The 27350-nt window shown below is 38.6% G+C and overlaps 2 protein-coding genes, 3 long non-coding RNA genes and 1 pseudogene across 7 annotated transcripts in view; 3 read left to right on the top strand and 3 right to left on the bottom strand.

Annotated features, from left to right (window-relative positions):
• The window catches only part of LOC145443231 (serine/threonine-protein kinase PLK1-like), a 430606-nt gene that overhangs the window by 44914 nt on the left and 358342 nt on the right, over positions 1-27350 (top strand). The window lies entirely within an intron of this gene.
• The window catches only part of LOC145436146 (serine/threonine-protein kinase PLK1-like), a 992061-nt gene that overhangs the window by 668443 nt on the left and 296268 nt on the right, over positions 1-27350 (top strand). The window lies entirely within an intron of this gene.
• Positions 1-27350, bottom strand: part of LOC145446510 (uncharacterized) — a 60776-nt gene that overhangs the window by 9253 nt on the left and 24173 nt on the right. The window contains exon 3 of one of the 2 annotated variants that reach the window (XR_013917301.1): positions 118-356. The exons of the other annotated variant lie outside the window; for it this stretch is intronic. This is a non-coding gene — a long non-coding RNA (uncharacterized LOC145446510). Of the gene's footprint in view, positions 1-117; positions 357-27350 lie in introns of those variants that run through there. 2 annotated transcript variants of the gene reach the window in all.
• On the bottom strand, positions 15432-18089 carry LOC145449836 (uncharacterized; annotated as a pseudogene).
• Positions 23681-26257, top strand: LOC145452152 (uncharacterized). The gene is made up of 2 exons (XR_013919228.1): positions 23681-24689; positions 24748-26257. It is a non-coding gene; the product is annotated as an uncharacterized LOC145452152 (long non-coding RNA).
• Positions 26252-26863, bottom strand: LOC145450521 (uncharacterized). The gene is made up of 2 exons (XR_013918515.1): positions 26698-26863; positions 26252-26633 (listed from the first exon to the last, which is right to left on the bottom strand). It is a non-coding gene; the product is annotated as an uncharacterized LOC145450521 (long non-coding RNA).

Genomic DNA, 27350 nt, shown 5'->3' with positions numbered 1-27350 from the left:
TATCAGCCGAATATATCGGGAGTTGTAGGTGAAAGTGCTACTTATCGGTATTGGCTAAAAAAAATACGATATCGGTCGGGCTCTAGTTATCATGAATGAGACTCGAGTACGCGACTAGAAACGTAACACTCAATTTAGAATCAAATTAAACTCGAACTCTAATTTGCTAAGAGCTAGAAAAAAATCTCACTGTTCAAACTCTATAAAGGTTGCTTTCGCTGTAGTTGGCTTTCCGAGATCCTGGGCGCCATGATTAACAGGTTTTGCGCAGTTTCTGTGGAATGTAGCATTTGAAATACTTGCTCGGCCGCACTTCCTTTACAGCGGGTCGTTGAGAGGGGTCACATGCAAACATTCTGCTGATAAAATCATGAATAGTAATAAAATCACAGCTAGTAACTCACATTTTTATGAGATTGTTTGGGAATCAGGATTTGGATTTGAAATGGTATACTATTTCCGTGTTTGGTAGGACGAGATTCAAGTATCAGGATATGCCTATTTGTAGACTTTATCCACTAGATAATTTTCAACTTTTCCAAATTAGATTACGATTGAAATCACAGCTACCAAGTTTTTTCTCCATATTGGAGTAGAATTTGACTTATAGCTACACAGCTTTTTCCAATTCAGAATATTACAATGATAGCTACACCGATTTTTGAAAATTAGATTAGAATTAGAATTACTTAATTGACAAAAACCTTGGACATGAAGATCAGTTGATATCAAACCAGAATTCATTCTCATCAGCGCAAGAATGGCAAATGCCTGTATATCAATCTTGGTTGGTTTCGCACGACACGGTTCCCCTGTAGCAATTACAGGAAAACCAGAAATTAGATTAATGGCAGCATAGAAAAATTTGACAAATTAGATTTGAATTAGATTACAGGCATTCGCTCGAATTAGTTTTATTAGACAATTACACTACAATTATTATCTTGATATCTCTGTGAATGATCTTACAATCGTGAAGATAACGACGTTGATCGGAATCTGTCGCATGCAATAACAAGTCTCCGCTTCTGTGATGGCCCGTCTTTTCTGTAAACTTCCATCAGCGACTGAAAACATAAATTAAAGGTAATCGGAGTGACAGGATGAAAACAACAATATTATTTGTTGGGAACGTCTAAATCAGTGTTTCTCAACCGTTTTGACTTAGCAGGCCTGTAAAATTTGACAACAATTTTTTTTTAACCGATAAACCGACAATGCTGTAGGATGATCACGACTTGACAGATATGTGGTTTCCACTAATAGGCGTGCATGCCTGTACCTCATGTTAAGTATGTCGCGAGACGACCAATCATAGTTTACAGGTATGCATAGTGGACATGAGTATCGAAGAAATCATTTTCATTGATCAATCAACTCTGAATAATAAGGAGCGCTGGGACTTCAGTGATGGAACCGATCGTTTCTCACTATTAGTCTGGAATCAAGAAAAATAATGCCCGATTCAGATTCAAGCACCCACTGGATTAATTCTGCACAGCCCAAGCGTCAACAATCTTCTCGACAACGTCACATGCGAGCAACAGCCGTAACTTGGATCTATCATGAATTTGAGACTGACATTGATTTCAAGGTATCGGTCAGATTTGCGTCAATGTCATTTGACAAACTGGATTTGCACAGAGAATTTATGATATTCTTCAGTTGTGAAAGTCATGAATGCTATAAAATCTCTGATTCGTACAAGTAGGCCTACATGTAAGAGGGAAGTCGATTAAAAATGAAATCAATTAGGCTACTGATTTCATAAATACCAACCTATATTTATAGCAAACTTCAAAGTCGGATTGGTGCGCATTAATTTCTTTAGTTGAGCTTCCAATTCTGCCATATAAAAGTCTAATTATTGATTACTGCAAATAATGGTCGCTTCTTGCTTGTCACATATGTGCTTCTGTGTCTCTGTATTAGTACAGAAGTGAGATGATACAATTTTGAAATAATTGCACTGCAATTGTGACGAGGGCTGAAAAAATTCATTTCCTTCGCAAAAGCATAATAGGTTAAAATGTGGATTGGTAGGTTTTATGACCTCATAAAAAGACAAATCTATACTCAGCATGGAACCAGACAAGAACTCGAATTCGCACAGATTGTTGGCAGGATACAGGCTACAGGCCACGTAATCCAATCACCAAGATGCTTGATTTTGACCAGATTCGCTGATAATAACGTTAGAAGCCTCTGCAATATGCAGTAGCTAAGGTTGGGCACAATGATTGCAGTCGAGTAATGAGAGATGATTTTTTGAGCACCGAAATGATACGATCCTTGCTACTCGACAGAAATTATAGATTTGGCAGCACTGTCAAGTAGGGTTGGTTAGAAGTGAGCGAAAACTGTCATCATTATTTTGGGCAACTTCGCAATTTCATCGGATTAACAGTAAAATTTTACCTTTTTAAATAAATTCAAAAATTTCAATTGGCTCTGCTGCGATTCGGCTGTTTGGAATTGAGCCAAATCTATTGGGCAGCGTCTGTGAAGTCACAAAGTGCAATAGAATTGGCGTGGTCAAAAATATACGCAATCATTTTCAATGTGATGCAAAATTGTAGATCTGGCATTATATTTTTGTGCTCGCGTGAAAGTATGTATCTGTACTTTCCACATTATTCATACTTCTATGACGTCATATTGAGAGATACTCGGATACTGGACTCTAAGGCTTACATTGGATTCAGAATCAAATCACTCAGTTGCTCGAATCTCCCAGTCCTACACTTGAGACCCTCGGAATTCCCTTTTAATAAAGTTTCACATGAATGTTCTTACATACTCACAAAACACAGCCCAACAACCAGGTCTCTACATCGAAACTGTGCCCATTTTTTCCAACAACTTCCAGGGCAATATAGTTGGGTGTGCCACAAAAAGTATTTTTGTGTCAAAGTCGACTTTGGTAGCCAGGATGACATCTCTCCGAGATATCCGATCTTCATCTTCATATTGTTCAGGAATAGATTCCAAGCTGTCGATACAACTTTCATATTCAATTACCAAATATTCAATTACTGAGGAGTTCAGGTTTTAGTTGCATAATATAAAAGTAAGTTTGTTTGTTTGTAGTTGCGGATCTTGAATAGTGAGTGGTTCATTCAAAAAATGTAGTTGCCGACAACTCGAAAATGTATGTCGTCGTGATACCGGTGTTCTGTTGCATGATATTATTGCAGACTTTACTAGCTCAGGGGAGGGTTGTAACCAGGTCACAAGTCAATCTCACTTTTGTAGTTTTCACTCGAATCAAGTCGAGTCATTTCCAATTCACCATCGAGTCAAGTCCGAATCCAAATCAGCTAGTAAAGATCTGAGTCTGAGTGCAAGTCATTATGTTCACTGTTCCATTATCAGTCCAATCTGGTTCAATCACCATTTTCCAACTGTCGTCGAGTGATATAGAATGGTTCACACTGATAATATCGTTATTTTCCTCAGTTTAACAGTTTCTGGCCCTATTTTTAAGTATCAGGACTACTATACGAAACACCAATTATGTGGTGACTTTACTATTCTTCGAAGTTACAGTGACAGTCCTAGTCTCGAGACAAGTCATTTCAGTCATTTGAACAAATGACTCGAGTCAAGTCGAGTCACTGAAAATCGCAACTTGAATTACAACCCTGACTCAGAGTGATCACGCCAAACAGTGGTATAGGCAGGGCTGAGTATTATGGGTCAAAAACCACTCCCGTTTTAAACTCGAAACCCCGTCAATTTAAGATGCCAATTCTATCCCCGATATTTCTCAGCTCATTTGTAATTTTGTAACCAAACAATCATTAGTGTGTTATGTATTAGTTAGTTAGTAGCAGATTTTCAATGATCGTTGGTTCAAGTAGAGAATTAAGAAAAGTAAGCAGTTCTAATTCTTGTCGCACATGTTGAAAATCCAGTGGTTTGTACAAGTCCACTTTAGAGAGCTTGTAGCGCCATCAATCATTTTACGTTGATGGTACATAATGTGCATAATTATATCCCAAAATTGACGAACCAATCATCAGTCGGCTCTAGTTCTGACATCATTCTCGAAGATTATTTATGAATGCACTACTGCAAATAATGTTACCTTGATATCTCTGTGAATGATTTTACAATCACGAAACCAAACAACACCAAGTCTCTGGTTCTGTGATGGCGCATCTTCTTTTGTAGTTTCCATCAGCGACTGACAACAAATAATAAGGTAGCTGGTCTACTGGAATGAGAATAACAATATTATTTGTTGGACAGTAATTCTCAACCTTTCTGAGTTAGAGGGACGGTCAGATGGGACAACAGTTTTTGCAGACTGGTGAACCTTCCAAACTATAAACTTCATTTAATACTTGCTTAATGATAATGAACGTGTGATAAATAGGGCTGGCTAAAATAGAGTATGTGAGTGATTTGATTCTGAATCAAATAATGAGCTTGAGTCACTCATGTTAACGTCACAGCAACACCACAAGGAACATAATGCCGGTTCTAGTCACGTCATAAAGATTATATTTCACTTTATGACCATAGCTATTTCATCGTACTATGGGACAATGCTTTAGGTTGGTCCCGACTTCGCAGAAATGTCATTTTCAGTAACGTGAGTAGCTTTGTACTACGTGTTTCGTATGCTGCGATAAGACCAATAGAGGTTTACAGCTTTTCACGGTGAGAAATATTATCGAAAGTATAATTCCCATTGGTTCAGTTCAGCTTATTGGTAATATAATTTTTTCCTTTTGTGGCATGGAGCGTATATTGTCAGTACTCGAAACAATCAGTGCCTACCGCTCGACTCAAATGATTAGAATTGATACTCGATTCAGATTTGAGTCATCAAATTATTGTGCACAGCCCAAGTGATCGCAGCTGCGTCAGAAAAAAATGAACACATTATCCAAACTAGATTAGAATTTTAATTATATGAAACAAAATTTTCCAAATTAGATTAGAATCACAATTGCCTAGTTGGAAAAGAAATCAAGTTCAGTTCATATCAAATCAGATTTGATTATCATGAGCATGAGAATAGTAAATAACTGTTCACCAATCTTGACTTGTTTCACACTATATATATAGAAATAGTTTACTAATTAGATTAGAATTACATTATAAGCATTTTACCATATTTAGCCAGAGCAATAATGATCTGGTTGTAGAAGTCTGCTAGTCATGCACATTACAGTTCTAATGCATTTTCGGCCGGCACAGTTAGAGGTATATTACATTTGTAATGAGGAAATACCTTTACCCTTCTTTTACACAACTCAAGAACGATACAGACTAAATCCTTGTCTTGGAACAATCTGTGAAATCAAACGACGTGCTTGTGATTCAAATTTCGATGGAGACCGATATCTTGACACATTTGACTTTCTCATGCTACTTCAGAAGCAATGCCTGTAATTCAGATAATTACTTAACTTAGTTGCAGATTTTAAAAAGTGAGTAGTTCTGTAGTTCTACTTGTGCATGCAAAAATATTTTAGTTGCCGATAAACTAGAAAACACGTGTATTCGTTTGTCGTGAATCATGATACCGGATTTTCGTTGAGTGATGTTCTTGCAGTCGTCTCAGAGTCATCACTACTAATAAGGGTGAAAATGCGGGTCAAAACCTTATTGAGTATTCTGCGAAAGTAGAGGTAGGCTACTATTGCTACTGACTGACTCTGCTTGGATGCGTTGAGATGCATCCTTTCTCGTTTATTTCATACATAAGTATAGCAAAGTTGTTCAAATAAATGCTCTGAACGTTTGGAAATATGTCTTAAACTAGTTGCCATATTATTTCACTATAGCCTGAATATATCGTGGTTATCATTGAAGGTGCTGCTTGTCCCTATCAGCTCAGAAATATGATAGCGGTTGGGCTCTAGTGTTGATGAATGAAACTCGAGTACGCGACTTGAAATGTAATACTTGATTCAAAATCAAATTAATCAAGAACTAGATTTTGCCAAGACATACGAAAAACTTTCAGTTGAAACTCTGTAGTTGGCTTTCCAAAATTTTGGGCGCCATGTTTCAGCCGGTTTTCGGCAGTTTCTGAGGAACGTAAACGTTGAATGAATGAATGCCAAATGATTATTCATATCACGATTTACCTCAGTTTGCCTCTTTAGTAAACAAGGTTGATGAGTTCGTCGTAGCAGCTTCAATGTTTCATCAAACAAAACAAGGTAAGGAGCACTGTGGTGCATCGTCGTAGCAGTATGAATTACAAATAATCTGAATGAAAAAAAATCTTAAGAAGAAACGAAATTGTTGACAAGATGCACCGAGTGTATATCAGAAATACACACAGAATTGATCAGATATTCAATAGATTTCAAAGTGAAACAGAATAAAAATAATATTTGTTGCGGCTGACTGTTCATAATCTCACCATCACAAAGGATAGCGATCAATGATATGCTAATCACCTGCATCACAAATCGTACAGGTATCATTTCACGTCAACTACCATGAGGAAGTGAAAATGTCGACAAATTGCATGAAATGGATGGCAAGGAGAAACACATATTTACAGAATGGCCACAACATTACAATTTGAAACGAAATTGAAAACGATATGAACAGACTGCTAATAAACAGACAATATGACAAAGGATAATGCACACGAAGCTTAAAATTTAGGTGACATAAACTATAGTATTAGCTCATCACACTGTGATACAAAGATTTGAATATCCACATCAAACTTCTCTAAACAACAGACCCAGTGCAAATTACCGCAAAAGATGTCTTTATTGAAACTGATTAGGGCAGTGAGAAAGAAATTTTCAGGCAGTAATCATACACCGTAATTAAAATATGAAAATGGGAGAAACATGTTCAAACTGAAAAAAAATAGATGATAAAAAACAACATATAGAGAAATTTTTATTGTGGCAACGACAAATGGACATGGGCAAGAGTCTTAGTAACACGAAGATGCAAGTCCACCACAATTTCTAGACAGCCGGCACAGTAATCGTTTAGCTGGAAAGGTGATTCAAAGATATATGCGTTGAGTACTCGTACAAATTTGATCGCAATAGTAAATCGTATTGACATGATAGCAGAGTGAATGAACGTCTACTCTAAGTAACAGCATATTTTAGTATAAGGTATTCCTGTCAATATTACTGCTTCATGTTCGAGATCATCATCACGAGAAGAAAAAGATATGCATTCCGCTATTCTACTGTATGTGTATTTCCATGTCTTTTCAAGTTACCAAGCAGGGTAAACGCTTTCCCGCACGTCTGGCACTCATAATTTTTGACTCCGGTATGTGTATGCACGTGCTTTCTCAAGTTACTGAGCAGACTAAACGCTTTACCACAGATCTGACACTCATAGTTTTTGACTCCAGTATGTGTATTTCCATGTATTTTCAAGGCACCAAGCTGGGTAAACGTTTTTCCGCAGATCTGACATGCATAGTTTCTGACTCCAGTATGTGTATTTTCATGTCGTTTCAAGTCACGAAGATGGGTAAATGCTTTTCCGCAAATCTGACATGCATAGTTTTTGACTCCAGTATGTGTATTTCCATGTATTTTCAAGGCACCAAGCTGGGTAAACACTTTTCCGCAAATCTGACATGCATAGTTTTTGACTCCAGTATGTGTATTTTCGTGTGTCTTCAAGTGTCCGATCCGAGCAAACACTTTTCCGCAGATCTGACACTCATAGTTTTTGACTCCAGTATGTGTATTTCCATGTATTTTCAAGGCACCAAGCTGGGTAAACGCTTTTCCGCAAATCTGACACTCATAATTTTTGACTCCAGTATGTGTATTTCCATGTATTTTCAAGGCACCAAGCTGGGTAAACGCTTTTCCGCAGACCTGACATGCATATTTTCTGACTCCAGTATGTGTATTCTCGTGTGTCTTCAAGTGTCCGATCCGAGCAAACACTTTTCCGCAAATCTGACATGCACAGTTTTTGACTCCAGTATGTGTATTTCCATGTCGTTTCAAGTTACCAAGCTGAGTAAATGCTTCTCCGCAAATCTGACATGCATAGTTTTTGATTCCATTATGTGTTTTCTCGTGTCGTTTCAAGTCACCAAGCTGGGTAAACGCTTTTCCGCAAATCTGACACTCATAGTTTTTGACTCCAGTATGTGTATTTCCATGTATTTTCAAGGCACCAAGCTGGGTAAACGCTTTTCCGCAAATCTGACATGCATATTTTCTGACTCCAGTATGTGTATTTTCGTGTGTCTTCAAGTGTCCGATCCGAGCAAACACTTTTCCGCAGATCTGACATGCATAGTTTTTGATTCTATTATGTGTATTTTCATGTCGTTTCAAGTTACCAAGCTGGGTAAACTCTTTTCTGCAAATCTGACATGCATAGTTTTTGATTCCATCATGTGTATTTCCATGTCGTTTCAAGTTACCAAGCTGGGTAAACGCTTTTCCGCAAATCTGACATGCATAGTTTTTGATTCCATTATGTGTATTCTCATGTCGTTTCAAGTCACGTAGCTGGGTAAACGCTTTTCCGCAAATCTGACACTCATAGTTTTTGACTCCAGTATGTGTATTTCCATGTATTTTCAAGGCACCAAGCTGGGTAAACGCTTTTCCGCAGACCTGACATGCATATTTTCTGACTCCAGTATGTGTATTCTCGTGTGTCTTCAAGTGTCCGATCCAAGCAAACACTTTTCCGCAGATCTGACATGCATAGTTTTTGACTCCAGTATGTGTATTTCCATGTATTTTCAAGTTACCAAGATGGATAAACGCTTTTCCGCAAATCTGACATGCATAGTTTTTGACTCCAGTATGTGTATTTCCATGTATTTTCAAGGCACCAAGCTGGGTAAACGCTTTTCCGCAGACCTGACATGCATATTTTCTGACTCCAGTATGTGTATTCTCGTGTGTCTTCAAGTGTCCGATCCGAGCAAACACTTTTCCGCAGATCTGACATGCATAGTTTTTGATTCCGTTATGTGTATTTTCATGTCGTTTCAAGTTACCAAGCTGGGTAAACGCTTTTCCGCAAATCTGACACGCATAGTTTTTGATTCCATTATGTGTATTTCCATGTCGTTTCAAGTTACCAAGCTGGGTAAACGCTTTTCCGCAAATCTGACATGCATACTTTTTTACTCCAGTATGTTTATGTCCATGTGTTTTCAAGTGACCAAGCCGGGTAAACGTTTGCCCGCAGATCTGACATGGATAGTTTTTGCTTCCAGTATGTATATTTACATGCGTTTTCAGGTCGCCAACCCGCACAAATGATTTTCCACAGATCTCACAGTCGTGGTTTTTGACTCCAAGGTGAGCAGTACGTGTATCCGCATGTCTTTTCAAGTGAACGATCTGATTACACTCTTTGCCAATGCCTCTGTGTTCATGATTTTTCAAAAAAGTGTGGGATAGTAAATGTTTTTTCAATAAACTGATTGCAGCAAAGGTTTTTCCGCAGATCTCACATTCGGTATTTCTATTTATAAGGTGGAATCGCAAGTGAGCTTTCGATCTGCCCTTACGATGGAAGCTCTTTCCACAGATCCAGCACATGTTTTTCATTCTTCTGGATTAGCTGTATGTTACTTTACTTCTTCAAGCATCACACATTAACCGCTCTCTACTTAAAAACAAGTATTCAACCAAGCTTATATTATGGCAGCCCAGTCTGAAAAACGGAAAAAATAAGCAAAAACGGAACAGTTTGATAAATAACAATATCCAAGAACAACAAACTTATGACCTAATAATACCAGTTTAGTACAATGATCAGCGTAGCCATTGTGATGATCGGCAACCTGACAATTCAGACGAGTAGTTCCTTACAGATGTTCCGCACATACATTTGTAGATCACAATCACATTTCAGATTCGGATATTGGCTGCGGGTAGAAGATTTGGGACGTTCAGGTCTCAACTTGATTGTCCGAAAGATTTCAGTTCCGATACAATAAACTGCTAATTTTCTGTGTCTTCAACAAATCCTCGGGATCACTGAATATTAGATTCGGAACAATTCTAGAACAAGTGTGATACCATCAGCCCGGTTCAACCAGGCGATTAGGGACGGCTATCTGGTTCGGAGCAGAGTTGGATCAATTACATTATTTCAGTTCAATTACAATTACAATTACTTTCATGAATGTTTCAATTACATTACAATTACAATTACTCCATGCTAAAAATATCAAATTACAATTACAATTACTCCTTGTATGCTTCAATTACATTACAATTACAATTACAATTGCTGCTGTTGAACATGTAATTGAATAATCTTAAATTCAACCGTGCTCCTTGACAACCGTAGCGTCGTATTTAACAACAATTCAAGTCTAGTTCAGATTGTGTAGTAATAAATGCGTATATGTGCGTACATAGTGTGCTATGTAAGATGTCATTGTGACGTAATATAAGCGTGTTTTGTATGCTCGGTAATTATGGCTCACGTAATTGGAAATGTAAAATGTTATTTTAACTAATTTTCTATGGGTTAGGATTAAGGATAGGGTGCAGTATGCCGTTGAAAAAGTATTATAATATATGCACGAGTTGGATTTGCGTATATAGTATATAATTAAAGAAATAATATTATTTTTATCGAGGGACGTAGGAATTAGGATGAGGAGTAAAAACAAAACCGTGCTTTGTCAGATAAGACGTTATATAATATCCTGTGGTCTGGTTAGTTAGCCAGACGAAGTAACGATGCAGCATCCGTGATCTGAAATCGTATTGTAGATTGCCAACCCACGGATAGTTGCACAAGATGTGAGTCACGGATGAATGCACCGACAAACGTACTGCAGAGCCGGCTAAAAGAAGCAAACTGTGTAGTCCTAGAGCTGGCGATCCATGCGTCCAAATTTGATGCATCTGGTCTTTATCGTAAGCTATTGATGTACTAATTCCGAAAATACAAAATAAAATCTCGTCAGGGCAATGTAACTGCTCCAAAATAGCCGTTTAAGGCTGACTGTTCTGAAAAGTGAGTGCGCTGCAGCAGCATGACCACACAATTACCAATTACGCCCAGCGATTGTTCAGAACAATGCCGCTTCCCAGACTTTCACGACTATTTTGGGATGGTACCATTGCCTGGAAATATACTTTTATTGCGGAATCAGTGCGACACTAGGTTTCGATTAGGACCTTACCTTTCAAATTTCGACGCTTGGATCGCCAGCTATGGGACTATCAATTCTGCTGCTTTTAGCCGGCTCAGCAGTTCGCTTCTCGGCGTATTCAATCGTGGTTCACGTGTTGCGAATCCATTGGTTGGTTAGTAATCTAAAGATTGTATACAATGGCAGCCGAGGCCAGCATAGCGGTAAAAATAAAAAAAACTTCGCCCGCAAGGGCGCAGTCAAGGGCTTCCGCGAATGGATCCACCAAATTCTTTGTCGACATTTAAAGAGAATGCATTATAAGTCAATTATTTTATGTTGTGCTTGTCAGGTCTCAATAGCAATTTAATGTAATTGAAATTGTAATTGAGCAAATTTTTTGTCAAATTACAATTACAATTACACAAAATAAAAATGCTTCAATTACAATTACATTACAATTACATTGAAAAATGTAATTAATTACATTCAATTACAATTACAAATTACAATTGATCCAACTCTGCTCAGCAGTAACCATATTATAGAAGTATAAAAATCTCAATTGTGAAACTCGGCTGGAGTCGACTTGATGATCTGGGCCTGATAGTCAATCAGGTGGCCGGTAGTTGTTGTGGAATACAGCCATGGGAAAACTCACTGGACAATGCTTGCTTTGTTGTAGGTCGTTGTGATGGGTCAAACGACAAAATGCTGTCAAGAATCAGTTGAAAAGTTGGAAACGAGTCACTATGTTCGAGTCACATGTCATATCGAGTCGCTGCACATTTTGAATCGAGTCAAGTTCCTCGAATGTTTTAGGCAAGTCCAAGTTTAGATTTTTTATTGTGATTTGATTGTGCGAAGGAGACTTGCGTCAGGTAACGTCACTAATTTTTGAAGGTGACTCGACTGCAGTTAAGTCAAGACACTTGAAAAAGTTGACTCTGTCATCCCAACACGGCAGAGCACATTGGAAAAAAATCAAAATACCAACTCCCAGTCTCAGATATAACATACCTTTTGCTAAGATCTTATGCTAAGAGTCCACTAAGAGTTCATTAGGCAACAAGAATTATACCTTGATTACTACTTTCTAAATGAGGGTGGCTGTAATCATCGATTGGTCGTATCGCATCTTAAGAAATAGGCAGCATAAAGGTGCAGTGTTAGTGGAAATGACATTTAGGTGGAGTCGTGATCAAACCACTGCATTGTCACATAGTGCATGAAATAAGTACCGTACCGGTATGGTTAAAATATACAAATTAGCTTTGATGTGATGTAGAAATGGCATTACATTGTTTGTGGTGGCAGAAAAGGTTCATATTGCAACTTTCACATCGTTCATACTGTTATAGTGTCATAACGAGATATACTCGAATACTTGAGTCGAAGACTAATACTCGATTCAAAATCAAACTACTGATGTATTCGATTTCACTCATCTCTACACCGAAGGCCCTTGCAACCCCTTTTAGTAACTCCCAGGTGAGTGTTGGATCATATTCACAAAATACAACCCGGTGACCAAGTGTACATTTCGAAAATGTGTCCATTCCTGCCGAGACCTTCCGGGGCAAAACAGTTGGGTGTGGCCTAAAAAAAGCTATCTCTGGGTGTCAAAGTAGATTTTGGTAGCTAGGCCAAAATTTCCAATCTTCACCTCCATATTATTGTTCAGGAAGAGGTTCTCCAGCTGTCAATACAAATCCAGTTACATAACTAATTTATGGTCAACGAATTACTGGCTTTATGAGTAGTTCCAAATGGGCATTGAATAAAATTAGTTTACGAACAACTAGTTGACACAAGTTGTGCTGCTGATGTTCTGCTGTGTGATGTGTTGGCAGCCATCACTAGCTCAGAGTCACCACTACTAACAGCGGCATAGCCATGAGGAGGGTTATGGGGTCGCAACCCCTAAACTAGAAATCCAGTCCTTTTAATATTTTGTAGCCTGTTTGCGATTAATTTATTCTCACCATTAATTATCCGCATTTGGAGTTGAGTTGGTTGCAAATATTTAACGGTCGCCAGTTCTATAGTTGTTGCTAAATGAATTATTCTAGTTCTAGTTCAGAGTTTTGAAAAGTCAGTACCGGTAGTTGTAGTTCGATTTCGAAATGCAAATTTTGTAAATCCAGTAGTTCTAGATGTAATTGTAAATTTTGAAAAGTGAGTAGTTTTTAAAAGTGAGTAGTAATAGTTCTAATTGTGCAAAGAAAATGTACTAGTTTGCACAAGTCCAGTAACACTGCAACCAACGTTACCTTGAGATACACCTATGAACGATCCCTGAATTGTGAAGATGAATGACTACAAGCAGAATCTGTTGCATGCAATAACGAGTCTCTGTAATGACGTGCAATAACTTGAAAACTCATATCTGCGACTGACAAAAAAGTCAAAGTTTATCGAATTGATAGAATGAAAACAACAATGGTGTTTGTTGAGAACATCCTAATTAGTGACCTGTTTGAGCTAGTCGGAAACAAGCAATTTGTCAACAAATTTAGCGGGCAGGTGGACCTTCCAAATTAGAAATTCATTTCATGCTGCTTTTTTTATATTCGACATGAAATCAGAGTAATTCGATTCTGAACCGAGTATTAGGCTTTGAGTCGATTATCACTTAGTATCAGGTCACAACATTATGGAATATTAGGAAAGTTCAAGTATGTACTTTTGATGCGACCACAGACAGCGTCACGCCAGTTCTACAGCACATTACTGATAACTTGTATATTTTCACCATACCGGTACAATATATATTTCATTGCACTTTGTGACAATGCTGTGGGTTGGTCACGACTTCACAGATATGTCATTTCCATTAACGAGTGTAGCTTTGTACTACATGTTTCGTATACTGCAACACAGCCAATCGATGTTTACATACGGCCTTCCATAGAAAACACATTCGAAACCATAATTGTCATTCGTAAATTAACTCTCAGTTATATTCAGTGAGGTTTGTTGGTAATAATTTCGACCATTGTGACAAGAGGCGTATTGTTTCAGTACTCAAAAAAACATGACTCACTACTCGACTCAACTCATTCGATAAAATACTCGATTCAAATCGAGTACTCGAATGATTGTGCCTATCACTCATGTGATCAGAGTCGTCGAACAGAAAATTTTCAGCTTATCCAAACTAGCTTAGAATTATAATTATATCTACAGTTTTTTTTCTAAATTGGATTAGAAGTAGCATTAAAGCTACACAAGTTTTTTCAATTTAGATCAGAATTATAACTTTCGTGTTTTTCCGAGTGTGCTTGGAATTAGAATCAAGGCTACATCATTTTTTTATAAAGTAGACTAGAATTACTAAATTCTAAAAAAGAATGACACCAAAAATCAGTTCACTTTATATCAATTTGTCGTCCTAGTCGGCTAGTAATGGACGTGGCAGAGTTGATGCAATTGCCAACATAACAGTTTGAGAGACATTACAGCTGTATCAAAGAAATGCTTTACGCTTCTTTTGCACAACTACAGAGCAATATGGAAGAAATTCTTGAGTTTGAAAAATCCATAAAATCAAACAAACCGCGATGGAGACTGGTCTCTTGACACATTTCGTCTTTATGATGCTTATTCACAAGAAGTGCCTAAAATGAACGCTAAATTAATGCTCGCATCTACTGCCAGGCCCATCAGGTTTGCTAACAACACCGTATCGATATCACACTTTGGAAGATAGACTGGTATCGTCCATGAGAAGCAAATATATATATAATTTCAGCGTGGCCATACCGTGGTCACAAAATACTGTGCGACTGCTACACTGGAAATATTAATAGACTTCTTATATCTTACAGGTGTCCAGATGCAGCCTTTCTAGTTTATTTCATGTCCGTTCTAGGCATAGCAATGACTGTGAAGCTGTTATATTTGTGAAAATGTGGCCTAATCTAAATAAACATCGAGGTTATCGGCGAAGGTGTTTGGTTTCAGTTTCATCGTTATCGCCTCAAAATCCCAAAATCAACTCAGCTCTAGTTATAAAAAGCATGTAGAAATGGCAACTTGCAAGTTCTTGGCCACATTTGTTTTCACTAGAGTCTTTACAAAATGGCATTAGTGAATGTGACAAATAGAATCAGTAACACAGATTCTATAGTGTCAACAAAGACGACTCACCGTTGGCATATTTTAACAAGCGAAAGCTTGTTTTGTTCTGACTTCAATAAGTATAATGCATTTGGCAAATCCGCCTTTGCCAAGAAATGGATCTCTCCTGTATGGTTCCAAGTAGAGTCATCACACATGAATTCAGAGATCTCTTTCGTTGCAAGGTATACTTTTTCGGATATAATCGATTTAATCAATCTGCAAAATGAAATATCGTACATAAACAAGCTGGCACCAGACTTATACAAACTACTGAATGTTTAAACTGCACAACTAAATCACTAACGACATTTGAAAATCAGTAACAAACGAAACACAACTACCAGATTTGATTCCGAAGCAGACCAATCGTTATATTTTATAGGAATCAGATTTGCTTTCTACATGAACATCGGTACAAAATGACTGAAGAATCAGACAGACAGAACTACCACTATTCAGGACTAACTAAGCAATTACTAGCTAGCAATGGCTGCAAGATCATCACACAAACGAAAACCGATCACAAGGATATTGGAGAAATGTAGAACGCTTGTCAACAAATGTACATCAATACTCAAAAAATGTACAACAATACTTGTCTCTTTCATATTACCCAGTATTAATGCAATATGTTGCATGACTATCATAAAGTGTACATGAAAAATATGTTGGCTCATACAGTATGATAGCTTGAGAAATGTAGTGATACGTCCGCTCTCAAGGGCAATCACTTGACACTGCTAGCAGCGAAACAATTCTAAGGTGGATGCATCATGCACGACTCGAATTACTTGATCATGACCTTGCGTGACTTTAGAACTCAACACTTCAATCCACGTGCTTGATGTTGGCGGTTTCAGAAAGCTTGACATTTATGATTTTTTTTTGCCAGTATTAACAAGGATTACCGTGTCGCAAGTCTCGCGGGGCGTATCATACATGAGAAATTACGGTATATGACAATATGAATCTTGGTGCCAGCATGCATAGCCATATTTTGCTCGAGGGTACCCTTCCGAGTGAATGCTATATCTCATATAGCACATGCATGATTTTTGCTCCCAGCATGCCTATCCATATGAAGCTTGAGGGTACCCGTCTGAGTGAATGCTTTACCACATATAGCACATGTATGATTTCTGCTTCCAGCATGCCTATCCATATGACGCTTGAGGTGACCATTCTTGGTGAATGCTTTCCCACAGATATCACAAACATGCTTTTTGATGCCAGCATGTATATCCATATGAAGCTTGAGGTCACCCCTCTGAGTGAATGCTTTACCACATATAGCACATGTATGATTTCTGCTTCCAGCATGCCTATCCATATGACGCTTGAGGTGACCATTCTTGGTGAATGCTTTCCCACAGATATCACAAACATGCTTTTTGATGCCAGCATGTATATCCATATGAAGCTTGAGGTCACCCCTCTGAGTGAATGCTTTACCACATATAGCACATGTATGATTTCTGCTTCCAGCATGCCTATCCATATGACGCTTGAGGTTACCCCTCTGAGTGAATGCTTTATCACATATAGCACATGTATGATTTCTGCTTCCAGCATGCCTATCCATATGACACTTGAGGTGACCATTCTTAGTGAATGCTTTCCCACAGATATCACAAACATGCTTTTTGATGCCAGCATGCATATCCATATGAAGCTTGAGGTCACCCCTCTGAGTGAATGCTTTATCACATATAGCACATGTATGATTTCTGCTTCCAGCATGCCTATCCATATGACACTTGAGGTGACCATTCCTAGTGAATGCTTTCCCACAGATATCACAAACATGATTTTTTATGCCAGCATGCATATCCATATGATCCTTGAAGGTACTTTTCTCAGTAAATGCTTTCCCACATATATCACAAATATGATTTTGATGCCAGTATGCATATCCATATGATGCTTCATGGTATCCTTCCGAGTAAATGCCTTACCACATATAGCACATGTATGATTTTTGATTCCAGCATGTACATCCATATGATGCTTGAGGGTACCCTTCTCAGTGAATGCTTTCCCACAGATATCACAAACATGATTTTTGATGCCAGTATGAATATCCATATGCAACTTGAGGGTACCCTTCTGAGTGAATGCATTACCACATATTTCACACATATGATTTTTTATCCCAGCATGTACATCCATATGATGCTTGAGGGTACCCTTCTGAGTGAATGCTTTCCCACAGATATCACAAACATGATTTTTGATGCCAGTATGCATATTCATATGACGCTTGATGGTATCCTTCGGAGTGAGTTTACCACATACATCACATTCAACATTTCTGATGCCAGCGTGCATATCCAAATGAAGCTTGAGGTTACTATTCCCATTAAAGGCTTTCCAATATATATCGAATTGGCGTTCTGTCAAGTCGTGATCAATAGTTAATACTGGATCCACAGAATGCTTTTCTTTATGACACTAGAGAAAAGACCCACAGCCACAGATCTTCGGTATTTCAGCATATAAACTTGGTTCAATTATAGTATGGCTACATCTGCAATGCATCAAGTGTAGAACTATTTTAAACAAACAGCATTACAAGATTGTAGACAGAGCAATTATCATAACAAAATAGAGTACAACAGTGCTTTTTAACCTTTTTGAGCTCCGTTCGCACTTTTTTTGTAAGATAAATTTCATTCGCACAAACTAATCGAAAATTGTTATAAAAAAGAACAACATTTTTTTCAGATGTGCAACAAATTGGCAACTATGTAGCTCAAGCTATCTAGTGTCTCATTAAAAAGGCAACTTTTTTCGCTCGTATTGCTTTCAATTATTTCACTAAAACCCTTCTCAGCCAAACAATGTTGTTGGGAATTTGTACAACAATGTCTACTAGTGATTGCAGTGGCGTATCCAGGGGGGGGTTTTTAGGGGGTCGGAACCCCCCCCCCCTTTTCTAAATCCTAAAAATTGATGTCAATATAGCCTCTAATATTTGCTAATTTATTAGTTTAACATATTCGTTTTTACGTATGAGAAGGCGAATATGGCGTCTTAATGTTATTTAAGGGGACTAACACCCCTACCAAATATTGGAATTATGCGCCGAATTAGTCGAAAGGATAAAATAGGTCATTATAATTCGCTAATTCCATACGAATTCTGCGCTTGTTCAGCTACATTTCAGCTGTGGCAATTGCTGACGTTCTCAACTTTCTTCCCTCGATTTCTCTCTCGCCTTGCTAAAACGAGAGACGCATTTTAGGAAAGTCTAATCTAATTGGCCGACGCGATACGTAATTGCAAAGACGAAGTTGTCGGCAATCAACATCGCTCGCGAATTCGCTGCACCTGCTCGCCTTGAAATCCTAATTTAGAATTGCACGCGGCGTGTTGATTGATCAGCGAGACGCAGACACGACAGCACCAGTACGACAATGCTATTCTGAAATCCACATTGTATTCGCGATTATTGGCGAGAAATGGCCTAGGATTGACATTCACATTTCAAAATACAAGCCTAGCAATCCACGTTCCCGATTGTTAGGTGACCTGCTGTCGTCCAAATACAGGCCTATGTTGTCGCTGAACGGGAGAATTGAGTAGGCCTAGTAGTAAAGTTAACCTAATTATATCGGCTGACAAGTTTCTCTGTCGATCAAGTTATTATCCCAGTGTGTACTCTGTATTAGTTGACTGACTTGCGTGCTTGCAATGAAGGTCTAATTATCTTCGCGCACACTACACGCTCAGCCGTATGGCTTGTAAAGCCATCGAAAAGCACACATTCGTATACGACGTACACTGTTCACACCACACCTCTCTGTGGCGATCGCGATGGCCCTCGTTTATGCTACCGCCCCATTCCGCGCTTGTTCGTCCGCTGCGATACTACCGACCGTGCGCATAATATCGTCAAAGCCCAACAAAATCGCGCATCTCTGACCGGAACTAGGCGCTTGAAGACGGACTAGATGTGAGCCTTTACGAATTTCTTTCAATCATACCGTAAAAGAAACGCGATTTTCAGGCAATGTTCGTATCGTATTCGTACATCTCCCACTCACCGCAAATCTCTGTTTATTATTAAACTATAATATATAAATATTCGTCATGGCGTGGAGACGAGTGATCGTAATGATGACGTCACAATAGCCAATTTCGTAACGCAACCCCCCCCCCTTTTTCGCACTCTGGATACGCGCCTGAGTGATTGGATGGCCAGGTCTTAAAATCTGTTCTGCAGTCCTATCAAAAATATAGCGTATTTTTCGCGAGTGAAAAATGCTTGCTGGCAGAAATCGTTTATGAGAGCTGACACAAAGGTCCCGCGAGGCTCCAGTTTGTCGAAAGGATGTCAAACCAACATGTTTGTGTTGACGTTTTTGCCTTATGTCTTTGGAACATAAAGTGCAGGCACATTAGAGCTCGCTACCTTATGATACGTTGCTCCAACTTCTGTCTCGCAAGTTTATGAGAATATCAAATAACTCACGATACTGTGTGTTCTGCCCTTTAGCTCAATCTAACTTGAGAATGCACGACATTTTATACAGGTAAAGCAGCTTTTAGACTACCACTAAAATCTGAGTTTTTGTAGCATTTCGCGACCCGAGCCTTACCCATGAAAAAGAATTTATTTTTAATATTACAGTTGTATGCTACGATTTTACGGACATGTATGACGTACAGAACACGCACACCACAATTCTACCATCACAGCTCTACAAAACATGTCTGACGCTCGCGATTTCAAATTAGGGAGAATTAAATTCCTCTGCGTATCGCAGTTGTACTACTGTCTACTCAGATGTAGGAACGGGACTATTCCGTGCCGACAACGGTGCATATCCAATCCATCTCGAAATGTTCGGCCATCCAGCATCGGCCATTTTTAAACCGAGGTTTTTAAGTTCGCCAGCGGTTTGTTCGCCAAAACTTTACGTCTTCTTGTGTCCCGACGCAGAAAAGGGTTGGCCTCGAAATGAATGTGTCTCATAGGCCTGAATTCGCTCGTTGCACACCCCTACACTAGTTCATCCCAACGGTCTTCGATCATGTTTTCCAGAAGAAAAAAAAACAGTCGAAACAATCTTATCATGAATTCTCATGATGAAGCCGTATTTATTGCGTGTCTCGCTTATTGGCTATAGTACGCAACACAGTGATCTTAGATATGTAAAAACGATCGCAGGATTTTTTGCAATAAATTCAATAATTATTGCATACATATAAACAGATAGCTCTGGCACCGTGTCGACCCAAAATTATACCATTTGCGATCCAAACTTTGATAACCCTTGAAGGGGTAAAATTTTACGTTACAGTAACTTGCAAATGTGAGTCTGTAATGATGGTATTTACTACTATCCTCGTGCCTCGCGCTAATCGAACAGTTATTACGGAAATATGATGATTGATTAGCGAAAGAAAGCAGAAAGTCAATTTGACGTCATTTTTGTCAGTCTGGCGCAGGCTCAGACGGGCTGATATACTGTATGTCTGCCACTATAGAGATTGTAGAGATCTCTATACTGTCACTACACCAGCTTCCAAACCAGGCTTTGGTTATGTAATAATTATAGTGGTGCGTCGTATCAAGTTTTTACGATTGCGTCGCAACTACAAAGGTTACACTATTCTTAAATTTCCTATTAGGCTCATTTGAATTATTCCACGTCAGAAAAATGAACATTTAATCCCAATTTTCATTCGCACTTGATCCAGATTTTCATTCGCACCACCTTCGTCATTCGCACTGCAATTTTTTTTATTCGCACAAGTGCAAACCGTCACACAGGTTGAACAGCACTGGAGTACAACATACAAAACTATCAATATAATGGGGAAGACTTCATCAATGAGATTTGAAAACAATGTATAATGTCACAATAATTCTAATGCTAAGCTAAAATAGAACAGCTCAAAGTTGAAGTCTGCCCTGAACCAATTATAAAAGCCATAAATTTCGACATGTTCGTGGGGAACACGGATTGGTGAAAGTCGTTTTATTATCTACAGCAGGGGTGTCAAACATACGGCCATTTCATCCGGCTCGCGAAGCAATTTTGAGTGGATTGAAATTTTTTTATATATTTTCCAGCACATTTATAACAAATGTTGAGATATTTTGCAGAAAATACGTCCATTTTCATAATGCCCATTATTCGACTACAGCACTGTGGTTTCACTCTAGTTACCTCTATAGTACCAAATCGGTGAAATCAACATCCAATTTCAAGAAGGCAAAAATGCACACCAAATATGGACCAAAAAGGTAGTTATTCACAGGAGCGAAAACGCCAATGAGGACAGGGAAAAAGTAGGGGAAATATATTAGTTGCACAAATATATAATTGAAAGATTCATGGTCGCACTGGTGTGTCAATTTCGACCCAATATATCCCCACACATCAGAGAAACCGGACTCACGGTTTAATAATAATAAACTAAACTGCAACGTCCGCGTTTCCAATCAAATATCTTGTATTCCTCGCAACCCATATGCAGGGCTAACGGCAGACTACTACTAAAGCAAAGGGAGCATAGAATATGGCTACTTATATCTTCGTTAACGCCACTGTTCCAGCAGTTCTAAACTGTATTCAACTGGCAATCATCGCATTTTTGCCAAGTCCATTGTTCGCGAATAGAGGTTTTGCGACTTGCTACTTTAAAAACCTTATGATCATCGTACCATCTATATATGCTTTTAAGGTATTCAAGTGAAAAGCAAGAGCACGAGGTAACATTTTGGAATCAGTTGACTGGTCCGGCCCGGGAGCGATTTGAAGGCTTGAATCCGGCCCGCGACGCAATTTGAGTTTGACACCCCTGATCTACAGGAAAGGACTCGAAGGTATTGCATCGATCCCAGCACTGGCTACGAAAGATGGAAGGACTAAACTACAAGATTTTATCACACCGTAGACTGCGTCATTGAGAAAATACAAAAACAAATTCAAAAAAATCATCCAGCAGAAGATGGTACGAGTACGAGTACTAGAATACAAACTGTCTGTCACAACATATAATCAGTTTGTATCATACATGATATTTTGAAGATTTCACTGGATATTCATTCTATGACAATGTTGCCAAATTTATTGGGTTTATAATTGATTAGGGATTAGTTTGAGTCATAAAATTAGGGTTGGGGTAAGGGTTAGGCTGGAGTCGCATAAGATTAGGGTTGTAGTTTAGGATTAGGTTAGGGTAGTAAAATTAAGGTATCTTTAAATTAGAGTTGTGGATTGGTTAGGGTATTGAAAGGCTAGGCTGGAGTCCATGATATTAGAGTTCGGATGAGGTTTAAAGTGGGTTGTTAGTACCGTAATTATAATTAGGTTGGGGTATCATAGGATTAGGGTTGGGAGTAAGAGTACAACAGAATGCTCCTACGTTACTTCGATACCCCAACCCTAATTCAATTATAAACGCCATAAATTTAGATGTGTTCATGGGGGGACTCTGATTGGTGATGGTCATGTTGTTATGGATAAGAAAGTAGACTAGATCCACGAAATGTTACTTGACCGACAACAACTGCACATTTATATTATTTCAATGCTGTCAAGAACTTGGGTTTTGTGAACCTAGCTTAGAAATACACAACTAGAACTAATCACTTTTTAAAATGCGCAACTACAACTAGCCCTATTGAAATCTCGGTACGTTTTGCCTAGGTGAGTCACGATGATTCTCCAAGATACAGTGATTAAATAGAACTAAAAATTAAAGAATTGTGTGAGAACAGGACACCAATTACATACAGGACAACCAGAACTACTAAAAAAGACAGTAACTAGTTGAACGTCAACTAACTGGATTGGTGGTTTGTATAAGCTTGCTCTTTCTCCAGACATACGTGCAACACAATCTTAGGTCTCGGGGAACTCAACGAATTAGCTATCAGTGTAAGGCAAGAGTCGTTACAACATGTAAATTTCATAGATGAAATTCTGGAATCCTGACAGCTTGAATGCTACATGACATTATTATCGTAAAGTAAAACATGCCACCCTAAGTTATCTGGAAGCGCCTGACTGGTACAATTTCCCATAATATTCAATCTGTCTGCAACAGTATCTGTGCTACTGTTATTAGGCTACTACACGCGCGCTTTCGTATCGCTTTCGGAAGTGCCGCATATCGATTTTGCCAGCCGGCAGCCCGGCACTGGCTACAGACACACCTCCGTCACACCCTTTAATTGCGTAGAAAGAACAGAGAACCTAGTTCAGCGGTTCTCAACCGTAGGTCCGCGAAGCATGTTCAGTTGGTCCGCTAAGCCTCTAAACTTGCAAAATGATTGATTATTACAAGACAGTTTCGCTTACAACTGCATGACTCACATCGACATAATGGCCGTCTGAGATGAAATATCCTACTGCGCAAACTCATTTTAATTGCCAATAGCCTACTCATAAAAACATATTGCCGTTTAGAGAGGTTTATTGGGGTGATATCAAGCGGTGCGCCTGCGCATCTCGTATTCCCAATGTTGTCTCCAGCGGAGACAATTGAAGCGTAGCCATTTTGTCTCCTTATCTACCTAGTCGTCGGAAATTTTACCTGGACGCTTTTGGGTTTACGCATTGTACCTTCATAAAACGGACTAATAATCAGGTACTGTTAGTTATCAGCCGTCCATCTTTTGATATTGCGTTTATACTAAACCATTTATTCCTATAACTTACAGATTATAACATCGGGAATTCTGGGAATAGAATAAGAAGTACGATAGAAACAGGATATAACTCAGATGTCAGAACAGCAGTTAGCTATAGAAGTAAGATTCACAACTCTGAACTAATATCACTGATCACTGGGTGATCCTTTTAAATTTTTCATCCATATGCATTCTCACATCCATGTACAGGTGATTCCAAGAAGATAATGTCGAGGGGGGTGGGGATCAGTCGGTCAGGTGTGCTGTGCTTATAAGTTATAAGCTTATGGCTGTACAAAACGTTTGAAGGCAGTATCGAGTTTGTGAGGAGTTATAGCGAGGATGAGGAAATACAGTGTAAGCGGCGATATCCACTTACTTTTTATCTGTGAGATTTTAGCATTTATAAGGGAGACAATTTTTCATCTAACATTTTGCTTGATGCCAGCTTGACACTTTGAACAATTTTCTATTTACAGATATACATGAACAGATGATTGTATTATGCATTAGTTTGTAGCTGAAGGAATGCTTAAGAACACCTGATTATTACTATGGTATGTGTTCAGTTTCCCTTGGAAGCAATGATGCTCTAAAGAACGAATGGATTAGAGACATCAAGAGAGAAAATTGGAAGCCCTCAAAATATTAAAGGATCTGCTCCAAAGAATGGAAAGAGCTCTGAAACAATGGAATGAGCAAGAAAGAGCCGCGGAATAGAGACTAACACTGAAAGGAACTGTGACATCGAGCAGACGAGCACTAGGCCAAGGTGGATGCCAGTTTGAGAAACTGCAACTATGGTCGTTCGGCATGCTCCTATCTGTGTGTGTCTTGTTCAGATGAAAATATAATCTGACGATTTTTGATTTACTTTCACCAGCGGCCTGACTTTTCCGTGCTTAGTAGCAATTTGGTCGAAAAGCTGTCACAGACCCAATGAAATCGTCTCGAGACCCTCACTTAAATAGGGGGTGGAATTTCTACTGAAATCATTTATGTTTAATTATTAGGGCGGTTTTTTTTTGACATGTCAAAATTGTAGCGTTAGGTCAAAATTTGTCAAAATTTTTCATCAAGTCAAAATTTTTTCGACATCTGCATTTCGTTTGTATCGTAGATTCTGCACTGTCGGTGTACATATCATTTGATATTTTACAGCTTGTAGCCTATTTTATAGGACTACCGTTGTAAACGGCTAATTGTCTGCTCATTGTGAATCGTAAACGGTCAAATAAAACAAATAGGTAGACATGGTGTTATGGTCAACATACCGCAATATCCTAACTGAAGAAAGACTTCTTGGACATTGCATCATTCTTACATTAAGAAGAGCACGATGAAAAATTGTGATGTAGACAACATTGTCAGAATAAAGCAACACGGTGTGTCACCAGCAGTGTACGCACAACTTGAGTGTTGTCAGCCAACAACTGCTGCTGTTAAACGTCCTTGGCAAGCTTCTTAGTAATGACATGCACTTTCTACCCAAGAATGTAGGAAAGTATCTCTCGTTGTACTATAACATCTTTTAATTATTTCTACCATAATACATATTGTAACCACTGGAATTCTTCATAGGGCCAGATTTCGTTAAAATATTGTTTTTTTCATGTAAAAAGTTGCCTGTTTCTAAGCCAAAAACGTTTTTTTTTCAGGCCAAACTGCGTCGTTAGGACAGTCAGTTCCAGCCGGAAATAAAGATTGAGTGGTACAATTTTAACATTATGTGGGAAAACACCTAATCTGCATATGTTAGGCCAGAATTTGGTCAAGATTCAGTTTGTTTAGGTCAAAAAAAGTCAAAATTTTGATTTTTTAGGTTAAAATTTCCCTTTTTTTTAGGTAAAAAAAAAACGCCCTAATAATTATACATACATACATCTAGCTAAAAATCGCCAAAAGAAAATACTATTGTAAAGAACTAGTTCCATATATTTTAACAGTTCTACCATAAAAATCTTAAAACCTCGTATACCCAGTGTGTCTTCCGATACAACCCTAAAGCCAGATTTCACCCAAAAGATTTCAATGTTGACAATCGGCAACTATATCAACTCGACCAGGAATTATTTCAGTAGCATCAATGTCAACATGTTTCTTTCTTGGCTAGTTCTGTTTTAAATGCAAGTGTTCAGCATTCCTGACACTCAAGCAATTACATGAATTAGTTTTGTTGTTCTGTTTCTGATATTTTGGTTTTACAGGGTACCGTATTCAATGACAAGCCTATTTGGTTATCTCAATCTGCAAGAAACCAATTATCCTTCTTTATTTCGGTGGCACAAAAGACTGGCATATTTCCGGCAACGTTGAAAACTATTTATGAATTGCCCAGTTGAACCATACTCTTTCTATGTGGATCGCTAAAATAAAAATACCGTATATCACAATGATCTCGTTGATATATTTCTGGTGCATAGAACCGTATAGTCATAGTGCAATTACAGTTTAATAACCGTGGCAAAATCATGGACAGGGCAGAAGCAGTTTAGGTTTAGATAACTTCTTTGAGACATCGAGAGCAAACTTGATGTGTTCCTGCACTCGCAAGCAAACATCACCGAAGGCGATTAGCATCACTGCTACTCAAGACTGCTTCACGTTGAGTTTGATGTAGTCAGAAGCTAATCGTTGAAATATTCGCGTCGGAATGTCGTTGCAATGCAGTATCCCTTGAAGTTACACACGAGTCTTCGCCGTTTTAGATCCATCTATGGATACTGAAGTCGCAAATGCAATCCATGGCGTCATTCAAGGCTGACATACCTATTAGAAAGGGTATACTATAGTTCATTAATATGGTCTGTGTTAGTTTTGTGATAAAACATACTTATTCCAGACGAAAACCCCCCGAAAAGCGTAAAAACACGGAGAATCCCAGTAGTTCACCATAAGCACCAGTGCGCAAGTAGGTAGCCAGAGCTGTTTTTCAATTTTCTCCGCCGTCACGGTAAGTTGCGCACTCCAGTGTTTATATAGCTCAGTGGGTGATATACATAACCACTATCCCAGAACAACCTCAAAATGAGCTGCTGGATGAAAATGAATGGGATGAACGATGGACGTTTATTTCAAGAAAGTCAGCTACAGAATTCGCTAGCGTCTACCAATTTCCACGTAAACAAGTTATTTTCTTGCTATATTTGGCACTAGCCTGCAATTAATATTCATAAAAGACAGACGTGTGTCAGTAATTGATAGGAATATTTATACATGTTTTGCCTCATCGGTTGACGTAATGAATGTCTCTCAGGTAACTTCAAAATCTCAGAATACATCAGGAACAGGGCACTATCTGTCGACCATTTTCACCTTCCAACGTCGGCATAGACAGCATGGGTGAATGGAGACTTTGTCTCAACAAATTACACTTTCTTAATCTTTTTCCAACAGCCACCCCTACATCTTCAGCGCTGGTCAGTAGCAAAGCAGCCTACTTTTACTTTTCGGCGTTCTCAATCTGACTTACTGGCTAGGTCTTTG

This window comes from Botryllus schlosseri, chromosome 1 (genome assembly GCF_051294905.1).
Source record: "Botryllus schlosseri isolate E-star chromosome 1, Bs_hap1, whole genome shotgun sequence".
Classification (NCBI taxonomy): Eukaryota; Metazoa; Chordata; class Ascidiacea; order Stolidobranchia; family Styelidae; genus Botryllus; species Botryllus schlosseri.
The sequence above is the reverse complement of the archived record's forward strand: the minus strand, read 5'-3'. Positions and strand labels throughout refer to the sequence as shown.